Source organism: Oryx dammah, unplaced genomic scaffold (assembly GCF_014754425.2).
Source record: "Oryx dammah isolate SB20612 unplaced genomic scaffold, SCBI_Odam_1.1 HiC_scaffold_27, whole genome shotgun sequence".
Classification (NCBI taxonomy): domain Eukaryota; kingdom Metazoa; phylum Chordata; class Mammalia; order Artiodactyla; family Bovidae; genus Oryx; species Oryx dammah.
In genome coordinates, this window is record NW_024070211.1 from 75,662,671 (window position 1) to 75,681,411 (window position 18,741).

The following is an 18,741-nucleotide window of genomic DNA, read 5'->3' on the forward strand; positions in this document are numbered from 1 at the left end:
TAATATCAATTATATGTGGAACCTTAAAAAATATAACAAACTAGGGAATAAAACAAAAAAGAAGTAGACTCATATTTGGAAGACAAACAGTAGGGAAAGGGAAAAGGCTAGGGTAATATAGTATTAGGGGGAAAAAGGGTTATTATGGGATTACATGAAATCATATGTGTAAAATTTTTAAAATTGTAAAGCACTATTGAATTTAAAGACTCTTTCTGTAAAAAAATTGTTTTTGTTTGTTATTACAGTAATAAAAATACTAAGTGATTTATTATAATGACAAAATAATTCTCAAATTTAGGATATAAGCTATATAAATATTTTTTATTTAAACTGATTTTTGTTTGTTTACTTTATTTCGAGGATTAAGCAGATTCTCTTATTTCTGGGTTGTAGATATTTAATAGTAATAATAATACCAATAAGTTAATCCAAGAATGTTTTCTTTGGCACTGATTTGATAGAAACATTATCTTGCACAGCAATAATTAGAAAGACAGATTTAGAGAGAATGGACTAAAACTTTTAAAAGCAATAGTTTAGGCTTCAAAATTATTTGTAATTGTTTTACTTTATATTGTATTATAATGTCATGACATAAACCATAAAAGTATATTAAAAGTAGTATCTGTTTACTTTTCCCTCAGAAGTTCTTAAGTGTAATCACTGGTATATTGCTAAATTTCTTCCAAATTAAGATGGCTTTCAATAGTTGGAATTATCAAACAGTGAAACACTCATGGAAGGAATTAATCATTATCATCATTTGCTGTTTTCTTAGGATCCACAGCTGTCTCAAAGGACTATCTCTATTTCAGAACAAAGTAATGCGATGATTGTTTTTTTATTTTTTCCCTCCATTCTGCTTTACAAATGAGAATATTTTGTCTTTGATGCTTCATTCTGATTTATGCCATATAATTTGGCAAGTCCACTGAAGAGTGATTTTCTGCCTTTTATTGCCTGCCTCTGTGAAACAAAAGATTAAGCAGATGATTGGGGTGATTATTGTCTCAGTTTGTATGTGGGATCTGTACAAACATTGTTAATATTCTCTATTGGAATATTACATAGAATGTTTTCAGCCTATAGTTGGCTTTTTTTTTTTAACTTAAAAATGTTGGCTTTTTCTGTTTTTAAATTAATTTCTGTTTAAATTAATAGATTTTATTTTTTAGAGTGGTTTTGGGTTTACAGAAAAATTGAACAGCAAATCTAGAGCTCCCTTGTATCTCCTCATCACTCCCTCTCCACACATATACCGTTTCATACACACACCTTGCCTTAGTGTAGGTTCTTTAGTACATTCGATACAACAGATGAACCAATACTGACACATTACTGAAACTTATAGTTTACATTAGAGTTCACTGTTTGTGCTGTGCGTTCTTTGAACTTGGACAAATGTATAATGGCATGTATACAACAGTGCTATATAATACACAGTAGTTTCACTACTCTAAGAATCTTCTCTACTGTCTCTACTAATTCCACCTTTCCTCTCCCTAAATCCTTGGCAACCAGTGATCATTTTACTATCACCTCCAAGTTTCAGCAATTATATTTTGAAAGTAGTTTCTTCTAGTTTTTGATCTGTCTTTTCATTCTCTTAACAGTGTCTTTCACAGAGAAGTTATTTTTTATCTTAATGAATTCCAGTTTATCAATATTTCTTCCATGGGTTGTTCTTTGGCATTATATCTGAGAAAACATTACCAAACCCAAGGTCAACTAGATTTTCTTCTATGTTATCTTCCAGGAGTGTTACAGTTCTGCATTTTGCATTTAGGTCTATGGTCCATTTTGAGTCAATTTTAATGAAAGTCTTGTGTTCTGTATCTGGATTTTTCTACAAATGGATATTCAGTTGTTCTAGCACCATTTGTTAAAAAGACTGACTTCTTCATTGAACTGCCATTCCTTCTTTGTTGAAGATCAGTTGACTGTATTGGTGTGGATCAGTTTCTGGGCCCTGTATCATTATTCCATTCTTGTATTATCTATTATTTGTCAATAGCACACTGTCTTAAATGCTTAATCTTTATAGTAAGTCTTCAAGTTGAATACTGTCAGTCCTCTGAATTTGTTTATATTTAATTATTGTGTTGACTTTTTGGAATTCTTGCCTTTCCATATAACCTTTAGAATCCGTTTGTCTGTATTTACAAATCAATTCGCTAGGATTTTGATTGGAAATGCTTGTAATGTATAGATCAACTTGGAACTAACATCTTGATAATATTGCATTTAGTCATGTACATGGAATGTTTCTCCACACATTAACAGTGTAGTTATTGTGTGGTCCATTCACCTAAGGTCCATATATTTAAAACTTCTTTGATTTTTTTCATCAGTTTTGTACTTTTTCTCATATAGATCTTATATATATATATATAGTTAGAGTGATACTTTAGTATTTTATATATTATTGGTTCTAATGTAAATGTATTATGTTTTTACTTTCAAATTCTAATTATTCATTGCTTTTATATAAGAAAGCAGGTGACTTTTTATATTAACCTTATATTAATAATATTTTATATTAACCTTGTTATAATTTATTTGTTCCAGGAGGGTTTTTTTCTATTTTGGTTATTATTGCCATTGTTGATCCTTTGGAATTATCTATGTAGACAAGTGTGTAATTTTCAAAAAAGACAGTTTTATATCTTTCTTTCCAATATGACACATTTTATTTCATTTTTTTGCTTATTGCATTATCTAGGACCTCCAGTATGTTATCAAATAGGAGTAGTGAGAAGGGACATTCTTACCTTACTCCTAATCTTAGTACAACATCTGATTTCTCACCATTAAGTGTGATGCTAACTACAGGTTTTTTGCTGATATTCTTTAGCAAGGTGAAAACTCTTCCTATATTCCAAGTTTGCTGAGAATTTTTAATCATACATAAGTGTTGGGTTTTGTCAAGTGCCTTTTGTGCATATACAGGTATGATTATATGATTTTTCTTTACTTAGTCTGTTGATAGGATAGATTACATTGATTGATTATCATATGTCAAACCTATATTGTATACCCAGAATAAATCATAATTGGCTATGATGTATTAGTATTTTTATATGTTGTTGGATATTATTTGCTAATTTTTTATGAGAATTTTTGTGTATATGTTCATGAGAAATGTTAGAGTCTTCTTTTTTCATAATGTCTTTGTCTAGTTTTGGTAATACGATAGTGCTGGCCTCATACAATGAATTGAGAAATCATGTCCTCTGCTTTAATTTTGAGAAGTAAGTTGTCAAGAATTGATAGTATTTTTTTCCTTCTGGGGTCAGAAAGATCCCATGACTGAGCAACTAACACTTTCTTTAAATTTTTGGTAGAATTCAGCCCATCTGGGCCTGATGGTTTCTGCTTTGGTAGGTTATTATACTGATTAAGTTTCTTTAATATATATATAGATCTATTCAGATTATAGATTTCTTCTTGTGTGAGTTTCAGCAGATTGTGTGTTTTAAGGACTTGGTCCATTCACCTAAGGTACGGAATCTGAGGGCATGAGCTTGTTGATAGTATTGTTTTATTACCCTTCAGTAGCCCTGGGGAGTTTCAGCGGTAGTCATGACCTCTTGTTCGGTACTCTTATTAGTGCTTTGTCTTCTGTCTCTTTCACTCACTCTCTCCTCCTTCTGTTCTTCCTTTGCTCTTAGTTAACCCATCTAGAGGTTTATCAATTTTATAGACTTTTTCAAAGAAACAGCTTTTGGTTTCAGTTATGTTCACTATTGATTTTCTGTTTCTCATTATATTGATTTCAACTCTAATTTTCAGTATTTTCATTCTGCGTATTTGAATTTAATTTTCTAGTATTCTAAGGTAGAAGTTTAGTTTATTGATTGTATATAATTCTTCTTTTCTAATATGTGAATTCAGTGCTGTAAATTTCCCTCTAAGTGCTGCTTTTACTGCATTCCACCAATTTTAAAAAGCTCTATTTTCATTTTGATGTAGTTCAAAATAATGTTTAATTTCTTTTGAGATTTCTTCTTTGCTCATGTATTATTTAGAGATGTTCTATTTAATCCTCAAGTATTTGAGTGTTCCACAACCATCTTTCTGTTTTTGATTTGTAGTTTAAGTGCATTGTGTTATGAGGGCATACTTTGTATGATATCTTTTCGATTTGTTAACGTGTGTTTTATGGTCCAGAAATATGGTTTGTTTTGGTGAATGTTCTTTATAAGCTTGGGAAGAATGTGTATTGTGCTGTTGTTAGATGAAATATTCTATATAAATGTCAATTATATTCAATTGATTGGTGATGCTGTTCAGTTCAGCTGTGGTCTTTCTGCTTACTGTATCTGTATGTTACTGACTCCCAGAGTCAGCAACTCTGGGAGTTGGTGATGGACAGGGAGGCCTGGCGTGGTACAATTCATGGGGTCGCAAAGAGTCAGACACGACTGAGCGACTGAACTGAACTGATGTTACTGACAGAGGGGTGTTGAGGTCTTCAACTATAATAACGGATTCATCTATCTTTCTTTGCCGTTCTATTAGTTTTTGTCTCATGTCTTTTGATGCTGTTGTTAGGTGCATGCATAACAAGGATTTTTATGTCTTCTTGGAGAATTTACCCCACTAGGGTTTTGCAGTGCCTCTCTTTATTCCTGATAATTTTCCGTGCTTTCAAATCTGCTTTCTCTGGAATTAATATAACTATTCCAGCTTCCTTTGATTACTGTTAATATGATATTTTTTCTCTATGATTTTACTGTTTAATCTGCCTGTATCTTTTTACTTAAAGTTAGTTTCTTATAGACAACATATAGTTGTATTGTATTTATTTATCCACTCTGAGAATTGCTATATTTATATCATTGATATTTAAAATGATTATTGTTATAATTGGATTAATAGCTACTACATTTATTGTTGTTTTCTGTTCACTGCTGCTGTTGTTCTTTGTTCTGCTTTTTATTTTTTGTTTTCCCATTTCTCTATTTTTATTTAATATTTTATAGTATGCCATTTGTCTCTTTTAGTATCAATTTAGGTTTTTTGAAATCATTTTCAGTGGTCGCCCTACGGTTTGCCATGGAAATTTCTAACTAATCCAACTCACTTTCAAATAGCAGTAGAACAGGTCACATAGTGAAATGCAGTATAGAGTATTCCCCATCCATTTTCCCCATCCCTTCAGATACTGTTGTTGTTAACTTACCCATAACCTATCATCACCCAATAACATTGTTATAATAATTTTGAACAAATTATCTTTTTTCAATTAAGAAGAAATAAAATATTTTATTTTACCTTCATTTATTCCAATAGTTCTTTATGTAGATCCAAGTTTCTGAGTATCAACAAAATCAGTAAACAAGATATAATAAGGAATAGAAGAGAGTTTTACTCAAGCCAAACTGAGGACGATAGCGTGGGAGATACAGATTCGAGAAATACTTGAATTGTATTCTACCAGACTACAAAATGGAGGAGATATGTATAAATGAAACCACAAAATTGCATAATTTATTTGTCAAGAATTGGGGTTGGAGCTGTCAAGAAGTGAGGGTGCTTGATAAGCAAGTTTGCATAGTTACCAAGTGGGAACTTGAGACTGTACCTGGCAGCTGCTAGCAGATATATTTTTTTTTTAAATGGTGGGTAATGTTCTTAAGTTTGATATATTTCAGAAAACTCAAGTTTTCAGTGATGCAGGAACATGGCTGAAACCACGTTCATAATGGCCACCTGGCTCCAGTTTGGATGCCTGAGACATAGTTACTTCATTTTTATTTTTAAAGTATGGTCATGAGCTATATTATTTTCATTTCTCCGAAGAGCTTCTTTTAACATTTCTTGCAAGGCAAGTCTCCTGGTGACAAATTTCCTGAATTTTTGTTTGAGAAAGTCTTTATTTCTCAACTTTTGAAAGATAATTTCACTAGATATCAAATTTAGGTGGTGGTATTTTTTCTTTCAACACTTCACTCTCATTTTGCTGAAATGGTTTCTGAAAGAAATCTGATGTAATATTATCCTTGTTCCTCTCTAGGCATTATTCCACCACCCCCATTTCCATACCCAGCTTCTTTCAAGAATTTTCTCTTTGTATTTGATTTTCTGCAATTTGAATATGGAATACCCAGGTGGTATTGTTTGTTTTGTTTTGTTTTTGTTTATCATATGCTATCTGTTCCCTGAGTATCCTGGTTATGTGGTTTGGTTGTTTGTCATTGATTTTGGAAAACTATCACTGATAGTCACTTCAAATAATTTTTCTGTTCCTTTCTGGTTTTTTTTCTTTCTAGTATCCCCATTAAATGAACGTTACACCATTTATAATTGTCTTATAGTTCTTGGATATTCTGTCTTTTTCACTCTTCTGTTTCTTTACATTTTAGTTTTTGGAGTTTCTATTGATGTTTTTCATACTCAGTGATTCTTTCCTTACCTTTGTCCAGTTTATTGATGAGTCCATCAAAGAGCATTCTTCATTTCTGTTTCAGTCTTTGATACCTATCAGTTCATTTTGATTCTTCCATTGAATTTACACCCCTATGATTGTAATGCCCATCTTTGGTTGCACTTTGTCAATTTTTTTTTTTTTTTACTTTAGAGTCTTTAGCATATTAATCATAGTTGTCTTAAATTCCCATAGTTGTGATAATTCCAAAATTTTGCTATATCTGAGTCTGAATGGGGTGTTTCCTATGTCTTTTAAACTATATTTTGTATTTTAGTTCACATTTTGTTTCCTTTCTTTTGTGGAAAGCTGGACTTAATGTACTGAGTGTAGGGAACAGAGATAACTAGATCTTTAGTGTGAAGTTTTGTACCTACCTAGCTAGGAGTTAGGTCATGTTTGCTGATGCTATAGGTGTTAAAGTCTAAAATTTTCCTCTGGTGTCCTTGTTTATCCTCTTCCTTCTTTTCCTAGGGGAGATTCCTTAGAGAAATCTCCCTAAATCTAGGACATGCAATTCTTTCTGTTTTAATCTCCTTTTATTATGCAAGAGACTTATTGATGATATGTCAGATTTTGAGGAGAGGAGGAGTGTTTTCTAGTCCTGTGATTATATCTCAATCTTTTATTGAACTTGTATGCCGGCAACATGGTCTTCACACTCCTCAGTCCTTCTTCCCCTAGAAGTAAAACAGGAAGGCTAGAGGGTAGTGTTGAATGTTTTCCTTTCAATAGGCTAATTAGGCTTGGTAAAATCCCAGCTGATTAGGCTTTGGTAAAATAGTTTCCTTTGAGGACAGGCTTTTTAAAAAAATTCTCTGTGTATATTTCAAAATGGCTAGGATTCTCATTCCCTGCTGGGAGCATGAAGAGATTTTTACCTTCTCTATGATAACCTGGTAGGACTTCTGGAAGTGAAACTTATGAAAATGTAGATAGAATATCTACTAGGACTCTCCCCCTTTGCCCCAGAGATTTTAACTGAAAAGCTTGTCCATACTCAACCACCAGAAATTGGTCAATTTCAGTTCACGTTTTTCTACCCTGGTACTGACGCCAGTGGCAGTTTCTGCTTCTGGTGTGCTCTTCCAATAGTAATTTGTTGTACCCTGTATCTGCCTTTGTCTCTTCAATGTTTGGAGCCGTCATCTGCCTTGGGACTACAATTCTCTGATGGATCTAAGATTTTTAGTGTGTCCAGTCCTGTTTTGAGGACTGAAGTGATGCCTTCCAAGCTGTTCACATGCTGAAATGGGAGCCAGAAGTCAGCCTGTTCTCTTTTGAGTGTGTGTGTGCTCATAAGAGTCGTGTCCAACTCTTATGGCCCCTTGGACTGTAACCCACCAGGCTCCTGTGCCCATGAAGTTTTCCAGTCAAGAATACTAGAGTGGGGTGCCATTTCCTACTCCAGGGAATTTCCTGATCCAGGGATCAAACCATATCTCTTGCATCTCCTGCATTGACAGGCATATTCTTTACCAATAGTGCCACTTGGGAAGCCCTCTCTTTTGAGTACTAGGCAGCGTATCAGACTGAAGCAACCTTTTTAAAACCATTATTCCATGAAATTGATTGTATTCATTCCATTTAGTCATTGAAGCATTATAAATTGACTCACAGACTAGGGAAATATGGTGTTACCAGACTTACTAGGAAAATACAGAGTTCAGTGGGGACATTTCTGTTTCTCTCTCTTCCACTGTAATTAACAGAAATATTATCCTAGAGAGCTGTGTGGTTGAGTTATTGACAATATTGTCTTATTTGTATCAAACCTGATGAACTGTGTAAACATAGTCCACAGAATTTTTACCAAAAAGGCTCAAATCCGTTTCTATAAAGCATACAATTTTCATTTTGTGGGTCTGGTTCATTTAATAAAATATTATCATTTATATGTGACTGTTGACCTCTAGGATGAACTTTGTTTCCCTTCATAGGTACAAGTTTTCCTTAAGTACAGATACCTTTCACTCTGTACTTGTTCCACCTTTAGATTACTTTTATTTTGGTGTACTCTGTGATACTGTAGGGACAAATGTCATTTTGCTTCCCCTGTTTTGATTATGGTAATGTCTGGTTGTCCTGGCATTTAGAGTAGGAGGACCTCATCTTTACTCCCATAATGCATGTTCCTCCTTGTGCCTTGCTGGCTTGTCATTTTCTTCATCTAGGACACCACAGAGCTTTAATTAATGTCCTTTAGTAGCTCTCTCATTGATTTATTTAACTTTTGATAATCACATCAAGCAATTTTCCCTTCAAAGTTACATGTGCAATGTGATAGGCAGTTGTATTACTCAGGGTGCCACTCTGCTCCCTCATCATTGATTTGCCTCTTGGGTTTAAAGATCTTTTGTTTTTAACTGTCTCATTGCATATTGTTTTTTGCCTTTTATTTTGACAGGACTATCTCTGAGGTTTCATTATTACATTTTAAAATAGCTGTCCTGTAGCCTGATCGCCATTCCTTTTCTCAAATATCAATGATACTGTTATTGAGCTTTTATAAAGCCTTGACTTAATGAAATGAAGTAGTTTTCTCTATTCAGGTTCTTTTTTTTTTTTTAATGCTTTACTTTGTTTCTTTTACTTTTTTTTTTTTTAAGTAGAAGGACATCTGAATTAGGAATTCTGATCTGTAGACTAGACATTTTGTTCATATGAATAGGAAAATGATTCTTATGTATTGTTTGGATGAATAAAATTCAGGTGAATGAATTTTACTCTTATTTTAATATAGAGGGAAATTTGGCATGGACAATCTTTTATAAGCTATGATCATTTGATTTTTGTTAAACATGCCTTAATTTCTCTGACCACTGTGCTTGAATAAATACTTTGATTTCTCCTGAAAAGAGTTTCTGAAGGTTAATAAATTTTAAGACTATAAGGGAAACATCATTTCTAAAGCTCAAATATTATCATTACGGTGTTTGTTTGCATTTTATCTCCACCACAAAAGTAGATTTGGAAAGAAATTTTCTATTTTTATAGTCCCCCAAACATAAAAAATGCAGACCCCAAACGAAAGAGTTGTTTTCATACTTTGTTCTTTGAAAGCAGTAGAGAATGTTTTGGTGGTAGGAATGAAAATGGAAGAAGAGTGAGAAAATAACAAATTTAGTTCGTTGTTTTTCTCCAATTTTAAGTTTTAGATTTTAGTTTTCCCCTCCTCATCTTTATTGATTTAATTTTTTAAATGGTGTATCATATATCTAAAGCCAAATGTATACATAAAGTTAAATTCAAAGAAGTGTTACTCCATTCAAATTACTTTCATCCTGTCTTCTACTTCTTGTTGCTAATGTGCTTTCTTGTTTTCCAGCTTTTGCGCCTTGTATTTCTTTATATTTTCTCTTCTTTCTTACACAAAAGAAAGCATACTATCTGCTCGCTTTGGCTTTTTTTTTTTTTACTTAATATTATTTACTGGAAATTGTTCCACATCAGTTACTGAGTTATTCAAGGTCTTCTTCCTTTTTTGACATTTGCTTAGATTTTTGTTGGACTTCCCTGGTGGCTCAGATGGTAAAGCATCTGTCTACAATGCAGGAGACCTGGGTTCCATCCCTGGGTCGGGAAGATCCCCTGGAGAAGGAAATGGCAATCCATTCCAGTACTATTGCCTGGAAAATCCCATGGACAGAGGAGCCTGGTAGGCTACAGTCCATGGGGTCGCAAAGAGCCAGACACGACTGAGCGACTTCACACTTCACTAGAATTTTGTTGACTCCCTAAACCACTTATTTGAACAAATTTCTATGCTTGGCCATCTTGGAGGTTTCCAGTATATTTTAATTACAAATAATTATTTGGCAACTAAACTCTGGATCGTGTATTTTGATACTGTTGAAGGTATATCTTTAGGATAAATTCCTAGAGGGTGATAGCTGGGTGAAAGGATTAATATATACAAATTTTGTTAGGTTTTTCCAAATTTCCCTTCTTGGAAGTGATGCCATCTTAAATTCCCATCAACAAATTTACAAAGAGAGTGTTTTGTCAAGCTTTTTGAATTTTTGCCAATCTGAAATATGAAAAATGATGTCATAATTGTATTTTTCTTAATATGTATGAATTTGAACATTTGCCCATATATTCAGGGACCACATTTCTAGTTCATTTTGAGAATTGTCTCTCTGTTTTGTGCCGGGAGCCAGCGTGAGGAATCCCGCCCGTGGCAAAGGTCATGAGGAAGGAAGCCTGACAAAACGCAAGGGCATGATCAGGCTTCAGGGGTTCCCCCTGGAATTTCCTGAGCATCTACCTCAAAAAACCAGAGTCTGCCTGCTTTACTGTGTTATGCTTTCCACCTACTCTTCTGACATTAACAGGGGGCTGTCCCCCCCCCCACCTTTTTCTGGAAAAATTTAATTTAGAGCTTTTAGATAATAAATCTCCTGGGCATAATAAGAGTGTTTCAATCCAAAAACCCCTCTGATGGCTTTTTAGCCTGCCTGCCGGACTCTAACAGCTGTGCATGTGATTGCTTGCAGCCTCCCGACCTACCGCGAGAGGCACAGGAAGCTTAAAACATCCTAGGAATGTAGGGGCTTCTGAGGAGTCAAAACCATTAGAATAGGACTGATTAAAGGTTTCATTTGTTGAGCCAATACTTGCTGCCAAATTTTCATATCTTTTATTTGTAGATATAGTTGGTATATAGAAAAAACAGATAGTAGCCCTGGCATTAGCAACATTAGATCTTTAAGTAATTTTTTTGTTATAACCCACTGCACCTTTGTTCTACAGAAATGTAACTTTATTTAATACTTTGAGGGTGATGCAGAGTAAAGAAAAAACACTTCTAAGGAAAAAGAGTTTTCTGGTTGATAGACATTTATCTAGGAAGAGAGCCATAAAAATGTTAACAGGCTTCTTGGCCAGAAGATAATGTAAACCACCTGAGACCTTTTGTATACGGGAAGGTATGCAGAAAGAAAGCCTGGTCTCAATGAGGGTCAGGACTGTGGCCCCTGCATAACTCTGCATATTCCATTATTTCTTTATGTACAACTTGGGGTATATAAGCTGATTTTAAAAATAAAGTCTTGAGTCTTGCACCAATGCTGGGCTCCCCCATGTCATTCTTTTCTCCCCTTTCCCGGCTGAATTCCCATCTGGAGCGCGGAGGCTCGCCAAGTCTACTTAGTTGCCCTGGCTTCTAAGATCCACGCAAGAGGGAGCCCAAGGTGGGCCACCCTCTGCTATTCAAGTGGACACCGGTGGCCTAACGTAGATGGTGCAAACCTCATGTCTCGAGGTTTTATTAGTTTTCCATGTAAACCAAGTTATTCAGCCTCTTTTTCTCCACCAATATTTCCTACTACACTATCCATTTCTAATGTCTCTCTATATCTGTAGTTAAATAAGTTTTTTCCTAGGACGCCAACTCCATCCTCACTTTGAATTCCCTGGATCCACTGGGGCTGGACCCCGACAGTTTTGTTTGCCTGCATTTCTATAGGAAGTTTTGTCCAACGTGTTATTTCCAAGTCTTTGTATCAATAGTTAAGGATATTAGCGCTGAATCTGGGGTATGTGTTTTCACATTGTCTTTTGGTTGTCAATTTGTGTTTCAACTTTGCTTATGATATTTTTTATGTAAAAGGTTAAAATTTTTTCTAAGTAGTCATATTGGTCTCTATATAATTTATTGCATTTAAAGTTTAGTTATGGCCTTTTCCACATCCAGTTTGAATGTATTGATGGTTTCAAAGTGCTACTAATATTTATGCCAGGACAAATGGGTAATGTGGGATTTTCCCAGGCCATCTGATTATTATATCACCCTACATATGATGCACTTTGTGCATAGACCCTAGATAACCACTTGGCCATGGGTCCTATGTGTGTGTAACGCTACTCTTTATTTATAAGAGCAAAATATAAGGAAGAATGTCAAAAGGGAATACCATAACTAAAACTTAGAATACAGAACACTAAACAGCAAAGAAAAGAAGTAAACTAGATTTCTCTGTATATTGAGATTCATAGATATCCAGGATATAAATGTAAGGTGTAAATACAAGATTCTAGAATGTTATGGATAAATATATTTTTTATATAAAGGTAACTGATAGTTACAATTAAATACAGTCCCAAGTTACAATAGTGGTTCCTTCTGGTACTTGAAAAAGGGAGTCCTGGTTATGGTTTAAGGGGAATTAAGCTATTATATTAACATCTTATTTCTTTGAAAATAATTTGAAGCAAGTATGACAGTTGTTAAAACCAATAGATCTAGATTAGGATGGGGTAAATGTATATTTTAAGAAACATTATTCTTTATATTTTCAGTGACATTTCTTCTCAAAATAAAGATAAAATAATACCTCAAAAGTATATTCATGATTTTGATAGATTACAGTGAATGGTGTCGGATTCGTGATCTCCAAACAAGATTTAACTTCAGGACCAGGGACCAGGCTTGATCACTCAAGAACTTTTGTATAGCAGAGTTTATTAAAGTATAAAAAGGGACAGAGAAAGCTTCTGACATGGACATCAGAAAGGGAATGGAGAGTGCCTCCAATCCCTAGTCTTAGCAAGGGAATTATATACTTTTTAATTGGTTATTCAGGTCAGTTCAGTTCAGTTGCTCAGTCGTGTCCGACTCTTTGCAACCCCATGAATCGCAGTATGCCGGGCCTCCCTGTCCATCACCAACTCCCAGAGTTCACCCAAACTCATGTCCATTGAGTCAGTGATCCCATCCAGCCATCTCATCCTCTGTCGTCCCCTTCTCCTCCTGCCCCCAATCCCTCCAGCATCAGAATCTTTTCCAATGAGTCCAAAGTACTGGAGTTTCAGCTTTAGCATCATTCCTTCAGACACCCACGACTGATCTCCTTTAGGATGGACTGGTTGGATCTCCCTGCAGTCCAAGGGACTCTCAAGAGTCTTCTCCAACACCACAGTTCAAAAGCATCAATGCTTCGGCGCTCAGCTTTCTTCACAGTCCAACTCTCGCATCCATACATGACCACTGGAAAAACCATAGCCTTGACTAGATGGACCTTTGTTGGCAAAGTAATGTCTCTGCTTTTCAATATGCTATCTAGGTTGGTCATAACTTTCCTTCCAAGGAGTAAGCATCTTTTAATTTCATGGGTGCACTCACTATCTGCAGTGATTTTGGAGCCCCCCAAAATAAAGTCTGACACTGTTTCCACTGTTTCCCCATCTATTTCCCATGAAGTGATGGGACCGGATGCTGTGATCTTCATTTTCTGAATGTTGAGCTTTAAGCCAACTTTTTCACTCTCCTCTTTCACTTTCATCAAGAGGCTTTTTAGTTCCTCTTCGCTTTCTGCCATAAGGGTGGTGTCATCTGCATATCTGAGGTTATTGAGATTTCTCCCAGCAGTATTGATTCCAGCTTGTGCTTCTTCCAGCCCAGCATTTCTCATGATGTACTCTTCATATAAGTTAAATAAGCAGGGTGACAATATACAGCCTTGGCATAGTCCTTTTCTTATTTGGAACCAGTCTGATGTTCCATGTCCAGTTCTAACTGTTGCTTCCTGACCTGCATATAGGTTTCTCAAGAGGCAGGTCATGTGGTCTGGTATTCCTAGCTCTTTCAGAATTTTCATCTCTTATTTCTACTTGTCAGAACACATAATGTTTACATATTAGTCTTCTGTCCTTGCTCCCAGGCCCACTATAATCTTAGATTTACAGTTGTATTTGTTACGTGTTTACCACAGCTTGTTTGTTCTGAGTCAGATTTCCATGGTACCTACTGGGCCCTTTAAATATATTGGTTTAGGTCTTCTTTTTGTATAGGTTTATTGGGGATTAGAACATTAGTATTTTCCAATGTACTGATTTCTTTTTTCCCAAGTATATGTAATATATATGTGTTGGACCTCCTTGCCTACTTTCCTACTTTCTCTGACCTATTTTACTTCTTGTATTTCATCTTATTTCTCTTTGTGTTTTTCCCCCTATTTTCCTTCATTTGAATTTGTTTTCATTTGAATTTGTTCTTTCTTGGGCATCTTGTAATACAGTATTCATTTTTTAAATGATTTTTTTCCTTCTATTTTCTTTTGAGTTCAGTGATTCTTATTCTTGTTTTAAATCCATTGTGGTCTTAGTTTTTATATTTCTACTTCAAGTTAAGTTGTTGTTGTTTAATATCTTTAAATGTTTATTTGAGGATATTTGCTACAGTTTCATGTGTTGAATGATAGTGTTTTTCTACTTTGTTTCTGGTTATTTATTTATTATTATTTTTTTAAAATTTTATTTATTTATTTATTTTTTTAATTTATTTATTTATTTTTAATTTTTTACTTTACAATTCTGTATTGGTTTTGGTATATATTGACATGTTTCTGGTTATTTAGAGCAAACTTCTTACCTATAGAAAATTTGTCACACTTTTAGAATTTTGGTTGTAGTTTAGAGTGAATGTATTATGCTTCATTTCTGTTTCTATTCATTTCCTGAACATGCTTCTTATTTAAAAAATGTCCTCTTTTGCTAGTGCTGCCTTCTTTTGTGATGTGTCATTTGTGGGCCTTGTTGCTGCTGGTGGTGGGGAAAGTGTGATGTGTCTTATTTTACCTTTTTTTGTGTGTAGGATCCTTAATTTCTTCCATTCCTTATTTTCCTTCCTTGCCCCATCTCCATGGACTACCAGCCATTCTTTATATAATTATCCTTCAAAGAAATAATTCTCCAAGGTTGCCCTTTCCAGTCATGCATACTTTTGAGCTCCTCCTCCGTATATCTGCTAGGACTATCTCTGCTAGGACTAGCAAATTCTGACCTGTATTTTGTGTTTTGAAATTTGATGAACTTACTTTTTCTGGAAAAGATTTTTCTGTGGTTCATCTAAGTCTTTAACTCCTCTGTATTTTCTCTCTCTCTCTCTTTTTTTTTAATTGAAGTATAGTTGATTTAAAATGTTGTTTTAGTTTCAGGTATATGGCAACACACACACATATGTATATATATATTTTCATATTATTGTCCATTATAGGTTATTATAAAATATTGTGTATTAATTACATTATAAAATATTACAGTATTATAAACTATTGAGTATAGTTCCCTGTGCTATGCAATTGGTCCTTGTTATCTATTGTATCTGTAGTTAGTGTATGTCTGTTCACCCCAAACTCCTAATTTTTCCCTCCCCCAACCCTTTCTGGAGAAGGCAGTGGCACCCCACTCCAGTACTCTTGCTTGGCAAATCCCACAGACAGAGGAGCCCAGTGGGCTGCAGTCCATGGGGTTGCTGAGGGTCAGGCACGACTGAGCCGACTTCACTCACTTTTCACTTGCATGCATTGGAGAAGGAAATGGCAACCCACTCCAGTGTTCTTGCCTGGAGAATCCCAGGGACGGGGAGCCTGGTGGGCTGCCCTCTGTGGGGTCGCACAGAGTCGGACATGACTGAAGCAACTAAGCAGTAGCAACCCTTTCCTCTTTGATAAACTTCCCAGGTGGTGCTAGTGGTAAAGAATCTGCCTGCCAGTGCAGGAGATGTAAGAGATGTGAGTTCAATCCCTGGGTCAGGAAGATCCCCTGGAGGAGGGTGTGGCAAGCCAGCCCAGTATTCTCACCTGGAGAATCCCATGAACAGAGAAGCCTGGTGGGCTACATTCCATAGAGTTACAAAGAGTTGGACAGGACTGAAGTGACTTAGCCCACATACATGCAACCATAAGTTGTTTTCTATGTACGTGGATCTTTTTTCTGTTTTGTATATAAATTCAATGGTATCATTTTTTTAAGATTCCATATGTAAACAATGTTAGTTGTCTTTGTCTGTCTAGCTTACTTCACTTAGTATGATAATCTCTGTGATCATTATTATGGGATCTTTTAGAAGACCTGTCCTCTACTTTCTGTACCCAGTAAATTGTATCTGAAGGGGGTCAATGGATAATCTGTTAGAATATTGTCTGTTTACTTGTGATTTGAAGGTAAAGGTGTGTGTGTGTATGTTTGTGTATTTTTATGTGTGTGTTCTCTTTATCCAGTAATGGTGAACACAACGGTAATATGTGGTTTGTTTCACTCTTACTATTTTTTGGGGGGTAATGGTGGTAGGAGAAATTCAGAGTTAGGTAACTACCATTGCAACTTTCAGGTCTTATACATTTATTTGAGTCTCTAACAAGAGCTCTCACATGGATCAACTGTAAATATAATTTTGGGTTAAAAGCCAGAGAAATTTAATTTTAGTCTTGGCCATTCTGTATTCTTGCTGTGTGCCCATTAGAAAATCACATAACATTTTTGGGGCATGAGTGTCCTTTTCCATAAATTGAAAGTAGAAGCTAAGACCTTCAAATGATTACTGATATTGCTTTCATCCCTAAGCATTCACAAATATATACCAACATATCATTCTTAGTACTTTAAGAAATTTGGAGAAGATAAAATCCATTTTATTTTGAGACTTATACTGCACTTTAAATTCTGTTGAATAATGTTTTCTGGTAACAGGAAATGAGCACAATACTAAAAACATTCCCTTTTGATATAATATCACTCTCAAGGATATTTCTTCTCAAGAATGTAATATCTCAGTCTGTGTTCTGATCTCTTTATCTGTAGAAAAATCTCTCTGTCCCACAGAAGCAACTGAACAGTGTATTTAAAATAGAATTTCATGTTGCTATTTTAGCTCTAGTGCATGATTTTAGTTTTATTATCTATTGAATACTTTAAAATGATATAAATCAGAGTAAGAAATTAAGAGGCATTTAAGAGCTCAGCTTTACTATATGGAGGATTAGAAGAAAACAACTTATATATCTCAATCAGAGGCTCCCATTAGTAATAAATTCTAGCCCAACGTAAATGCCTTTTGTCATATAAGACATAAATTATCTCAGGTTACTGTGACCAGGAAGGGCATTTAGAAAAGTTAAAACTTCTCAGGAATTCTTAATTATTTTCAGGATAAGTTAAAACTATTTCTTAAATTTTCAAAGTTGGGTTCCAGACAAAATTTAAAAAACTCAACTTTTTCAATTGTATTTACTCATTGAATCATATAGGTAGTAGGCAGCTTACTTTTAGTCTAGTTTCTGAAGTGGCCAGGGATTTCACATAAGCCTGATATGTGCATGTTTTTCTTCTTCAGGTTATTATTCTTATTTTCTGAGCTATTCCTATTAGTTTGACTGATGGGAGAAAAATGCAACCAATTTGGAGTCAAAATCATTAAAAATAAATAGCATATATTCTATCTGGTTTCCCAAATCTATTCTCTCTTAAGCCTATCTGGGTTCTGGTTCTTCTCTCTCCATTTTACTATTCACATTTTATTCCCTGGTGTTATTTTCACAATGTGATCTTGAAATTATTCTCTATGTTAGAATTTGTAAGCCCTAGAAGCAACTGTTCTCTGCTTATTATGCTATAATTTGGGTAGCTGCTACCATATGGATAGCAGTATTTTTGCTAAATAATTGGAATATCTGTACATTTGAACAGCACCCAGTTTTATTAAGCTTGCTAAAGTACTTTCTTAGTTGCAATTGTACTTCTATAAAAATAACCTTTTAACTGTAAAGTGTATTTTGTAAGTACTAAAGGCTATAAACAAATATTACATAATTTAGAACAAGCATAATGGAAATGAAAATTCTTTCACAATTCAATATTTCACTCATCCATTTTTAATTACTTCTAGCCAGTGTTTTTCCACATGTAGGGAAGATTTAGCTCTGTGGGAATATGTTGATTTATTGAATTGATAATTATGTGGCTTTTGCAAAGCATTGTGTCAAAGGACTTTTTCAGTTTTTGGTTAAATATGGCAAACCGAACGTAGCCATTTATTACTGCTGTATTCTGGAACCCCACTTAAATAACAGTAAAGGAATAAAAAAGGCATGAATTCTCAAGGAGAAATATAATAGAAAATGATATAATAGTTTAAATGAAATGTCAGCAAAGAAGGGAAGCTGGAAAGTAGATGGATGCGTGGTGGCTTACCTAGCAGGATGGAAAAAGCTGAATGCTCCCCCTTCAGCTGGACGACCTGCCAAAAGCAGACCAGTTTACATGACACAGCTGTATCAGACACAAAGCCATTTTCCTGTCACATTTTTGCCTCTTCCATCACACAGAGAAAGATATTTCACTGTCCTCTTCACAGTTATACAGGAGCCATTTGACTGAGCTCTGGCCAATGCAATGTGGGCAGGAGTAACATAAGCCATTTACAGGTCAAAATCATAAATCACTTTGGGCTATCCTCTTGCTCTCTCTACCTTTCTACCCAAAGGTGAACTTGGAAGCCACATATTCTAGACGGTGAATTTATAAGA

General features: G+C 34.8%; 1 protein-coding gene across 1 annotated transcript in view; it reads left to right on the top strand.

Moving 5' to 3' along the window:
* The window catches only part of THSD7B (thrombospondin type 1 domain containing 7B), an 889,260-nt gene that overhangs the window by 203,550 nt on the left and 666,969 nt on the right, over positions 1-18,741 (top strand). The window lies entirely within an intron of this gene.